Raw genomic sequence first — 4,870 nt, 5'->3', positions numbered from 1 at the left:
AACTTATCAGCCAAAATTTACCACTAAAATGAAGTACAACATGTGGGGAAAAAACAATCTCAGAATCGCTTTGATAAGTAACAGTGTTCAAAAGTTATTACCACAGGAAGAGACACTGGTCAAATTTCAAAAAAAAGTTGCGAGCCTTAACCTGCAAACAGGCTGCGTCCTTAAGGGGTTAATGTATTATGTTAATTTGTATACTGGCTGTGACATCACTTCCTCTAAGGGGATATATATATATCACTCTATCAGTAATGTGAATTTAGACCTGATGAAGCGTCCGATTGAGAGGACGCGAAACGCGTTGTCTGTATTTTAAATCGGTTTTATTAGATTAAATAAAATCGTATCTGTTTTACCAAAATCTTGGATCGGTGTGCGCCCTGGAAATAGTCTTTTTTTCGGACCTGCGAGGAAGGTAGTGTATCCCAGCCTTGCGGACAATTTTTGCTCTTGTCGCCCGAGGCATACGTCTCTGGTGTGGACTAGGCAGCACCCGATGTGTTCTACATGCACAACTACTAAAGGTGAGCGTGATACCTTATCTATAAAGACGCACTTGGGGTATCCCAAAATAATTGCACAGGAAGCGCTTGTTTTTCTTTGTTTTAGTATCCCCTGCAGACACTATGGTGCCCCCCTTCCCCCCCCCCCCTGCAGACACTATGGTGCCCCCCTTCCCCCCCCCCCTGCAGACACTATGGTGCCCCCCTTCCCCCCCCCCCCTGCAGACACTATGGTGCCCCCCTTCCCCCCCCCCCCTGCAGACACTATGGTGCCCCCCTTCCCCCCCCCCCCTGCAGACACTATGGTGCCCCCCTTCCCCCCCCCCCCCTGCAGACACTATGGTGCCCCCCTTCCCCCCCCCCCTGCAGACACTATGGTGCCCCCCTTCCCCCCCCCCCTGCAGACACTATGGTGCCCCCCTTCCCCCCCCCCCCTGCAGACACTATGGTGCCCCCCTTCCCCCCCCCCCTGCAGACACTATGGTGCCCCCCTTCCCCCCCCCCCCTGCAGACACTATGGTGCCCCCCTTCCCCCCCCCCCCTGCAGACACTATGGTGCCCCCCTTCCCCCCCCCCCCCTGCAGACACTATGGTGCCCCCCTTCCCCCCCCCCTGCAGACACTATGGTGCCCCCCTTCCCCCCCCCCCCTGCAGACACTATGGTGCCCCCTTCCCCCCCCCCCCTGCAGACACTATGGTGCCCCCCTTCCCCCCCCCCCCTGCAGACACTATGGTGCCCCCCTTCCCCCTGCAGACACTATGGTGCCCCCCCCCCCTGCAGACAGTATGGTGCCCCCCCCCCCTGCAGACAGTATGGTGCCCCCCCCCCCTGCAGACAGTATGGTGCCCCCCCCCCTGCAGACAGTATGGTGCCCCCCTCCCCCCCCCCCCCTTGCAGACAGTATGGTGCCCCCCCCCTGCAGACAGTATGGTGCCCCCTTCTTCCAGTGCTGTGCAGGGCCCTCTAGTGGTCATGTTGGAGTCTTACTACCAGTTCATTTCATGAATATAAGGACATGAGGGGTCACAGAGGGGGGGGAAGTGCAAACATCAGCATAAGAGGAGCGGACGCCCCATCCGGTATCATGGACTCCTCCAGCGATCAGGCCACAGCAGGGGGCGCTCCGCTCACACCACAAACGACGACGTCTGCTGGAAGTTTTTCTGCAAAAAGAAAGATAAGGTTTTAGCCAAAACATGCGGCCCCCCCAAAACGCCGAGCCTCCAAGACCAGGCGGGGCCCCCCGAAACGCCGAGCCTCCAAGACCAGGCGGGGGGCCCCCCCAAAAGGGCAAGCCTCCAAGACCAGGCGGGGCCCCCCCAAAAGGCCGAGCCTCCAAGACCAGGCGGGGGGCCCCCCCAAAAGGCCGAGCCTCCAAGACCAGGCGGGGGGGCCCCCCCAAAAGGCCGAGCCTCCAAGACCAGGCGGGGCCCCCCCAAAAGGCCGAGCCTCCAAGACCAGGCGGGGCCCCCCCCAAAAGGCCGAGCCTCCAAGACCAGGCGGGGCCCCCCCAAAAGGCCGAGCCTCCAAGACCAGGCGGGGCCCCCCAAAAGGCCGAGCCTCCAAGACCAGGCGGGGCCCCCCCAAAAGGCCGAGCCTCCAAGACCAGGCGGGGCCCCCCCAAAAGGGCCGAGCCTCCAAGACCAGGCGGGGCCCCCCCAAAAGGCCGAGCCTCCAAGACCAGGCGGGGCCCCCCCAAAAGGCCGAGCCTCCAAGACCAGGCGGGGCCCCCCCAAAAGGCCGAGCCTCCAAGACCAGGCGGGGCCCCCCAAAAGGCCGAGCCTCCAAGACCAGGCGGGGCCCCCCCCAAAAGGCCGAGCCTCCAAGACCAGGCGGGGCCCCCCCAAAAGGCCGAGCCTCCAAGGCCAGGCGGGGCCCCCCCAAAAGGCCGAGCCTCCAAGACCACACAGAACTCAGGTAGTCCCCCTGCCCTGCCCTTTAGCCGGCTTTCGTGCCCCCTTCCCCAAACTATACACGGTAGCCTGTCCGCACAGCCTCCTGGCACAGAGGGCCCCCCCCCCCCCCTACGCTCCTGGCACAGGCCCCCTCCTACCCCCCTGGCACAGGCCCCTCCTACCCCCCCGGCACAGGCCCTGTACTCACATCGCTGCGGGTGTCGGAGGGTTGGCTGTAGATGACTTTTTTGCTGAAAGAAAAGATAAACAGTGAGAAGTTTCCAGTGTGAGGCACAAGAGCCGAGACACGAGTCCTACCACAGCGCCCCCCGCAGGCCGCACAGCGAGTCCTACCACAGCGCCCCCCGCAGGAGAGACACAGCGAGTCCTACCACAGCGCCCCCTGCAGGCCGCACAGCGAGTCCTACCACAGGGCCCCCTGCAGGCCGCACAGCGAGTCCTACCACAGCGCCCCCTGCAGGAGAGGCACAGCGAGTCCTACCACAGCGCCCCCTGCAGGCCGCACAGCGAGTCCTACCACAGCGCCCCCTGCAGGCCGCACAGCGAGTCCTACCACAGCGCCCCCCGCAGGAGAGACACAGCGAGTCCTACCACAGCGCCCCCTGCAGGCCGCACAGCGAGTCCTACCACAGGGCCCCCTGCAGGCCGCACAGCGAGTCCTACCACAGCGCCCCCTGCAGGAGAGGCACAGCGAGTCCTACCACAGCGCCCCCTGCAGGCCGCACAGCGAGTCCTACCACAGCGCCCCCTGCAGGCCGCACAGCGAGTCCTACCACAGCGCCCCCCGCAGGAGAGACACAGCGAGTCCTACCACAGCGCCCCCTGCAGGAGAGACACAGCGAGTCCTACCACAGCGCCCCCTGCAGGAGAGACACAGCGAGTCCTACCACAGGGCCCCCCGCAGGCCGCACAGCTCCACTTACTCTGTTCTCTCTGCAATACAAGAAAAGAGGTGGTCAGAGCGCGCCCCCCATACATGTGTAACCCCCCCGCCCCCCATACATGTGTAACCCCCCCGCCCCCCATACATGTGTAACCCCCCCGCCCCCCATACACGTGTAACCCCCCCGCCCCCTGCACCCCCCGATACACGTGTAACCCCCCCGCCCGCGCCCAATACACGTGTAACCCCCCCGCCCCCTGCACCCCCCCGATACATGTGTAACCCCCCCAGATACACATGTAACGCCCCGCCCCAGATACACGTGTAACCCCCCGCCCCTCCCCATATACACGTGTAACCCCCTGCACCCCCCCGATACATGTGTAACCCCCCCCAGATACACGTGCAACCTCCCCCGCCCCCATATACACGTGTAACGCCCCGCCCCTCCCCATATACACGTGTAACCCCCCTCCCCCTCGATACACATGTAACGCCCCGCCCCAGATACACGTGTAACCCCCCGCCCCCCCCATATACACGTGTAACGCCCGCCCCCCATACATGTGTAACACCCCGCCCCTCCCCAGGTAGGTACTCACTTCCGAGGTATCCACGGCTGTACGCAAACCAAAACCCAAACCCAATCAGCGCCAGGATGAGCAGGACCACAATGACAGCAGCGACGATCCCCCCGATGTTCTTCTCATCTACAAGAAGAGACAGAGGATGAGCCTTGTAGTACTGCAGGATAGGGGGCGCTCCGGAGCTCCAGTACTCACAGGACTCCATGAAGACCGGCGCCGACACCTGCCGACCCAGAGCATTGGACACCTCGCAGTATACTCCCCGCTGTCACCGGCCGTCACCGGGTTATAGGTCTAAGGGACAAACACAACAGTCAGGAACCACAGGCAGGATCCAAGGTCCGGCAGAGACCATGTACAGAACCACGAGCGGCCCGGCAGAGACCCCGCACAGAACCACGAGCAGTCCAGCAGAGACCCCGCACAGAACCACGAGCGGTCCAGCAGAGACCCCGCACAGAACCACGAGCGGTCCAGCAGAGACCCGCACAGAACCACGAGCAGTCCAGCAGAGACCCCCGCACAGAACCACGAGCAGTCCGGCAGAGACCCCGCACAGAACCACGAGCAGTCCGGCAGAGACCCCGCACAGAACCACGAGCGGTCCGGCAGAGACCCCGCACAGAACCACGAGCGGTCCAGCAGAGACCCCGCACAGAACCACGAGCAGTCCAGCAGAGACCCCGCACAGAACCACGAGCAGCCCGGCAGAGACCCCGCACAGAACCACGAGCAGTCCGGCAGAGACCCCGCACAGAACCACGAGCAGTCGGCAGAGACCCCGCACAGAACCACGAGCGGTCCAGCAGAGACCCCGCACAGAACCACGAGCGGTCCAGCAGAGACCCCGCACAGAACCACGAGCAGCCCGGCAGAGACCCCGCACAGAACCACGAGCAGCCCGGCAGAGACCCCGCACAGAACCACGAGCAGTCCGGCAGAGACCCCGCACAGAACCACGAGCAGTCCGGCAG

At 63.4% G+C, this 4,870-nt stretch overlaps 1 long non-coding RNA gene across 1 annotated transcript; it reads right to left on the bottom strand.

Moving 5' to 3' along the window:
- Window positions 1-1,406: 1,406 nt before the first annotated feature.
- On the bottom strand, window positions 1,407-4,214 carry LOC140112247 (uncharacterized). Its single transcript, XR_011852550.1, has 4 exons — window positions 4,092-4,214; window positions 3,912-4,019; window positions 2,614-3,359; window positions 1,407-1,673 (listed from the first exon to the last, which is right to left on the bottom strand). It is a non-coding gene; the product is annotated as an uncharacterized lncRNA (long non-coding RNA).
- Between the last annotated feature and the right edge of the window lie 656 nt (window positions 4,215-4,870).

Source organism: Engystomops pustulosus, unplaced genomic scaffold (assembly GCF_040894005.1).
Source record: "Engystomops pustulosus unplaced genomic scaffold, aEngPut4.maternal MAT_SCAFFOLD_662, whole genome shotgun sequence".
NCBI classification, from domain to species: Eukaryota; Metazoa; Chordata; class Amphibia; order Anura; family Leptodactylidae; genus Engystomops; species Engystomops pustulosus.
The sequence above is the reverse complement of the archived record's forward strand: the minus strand, read 5'-3'. Positions and strand labels throughout refer to the sequence as shown.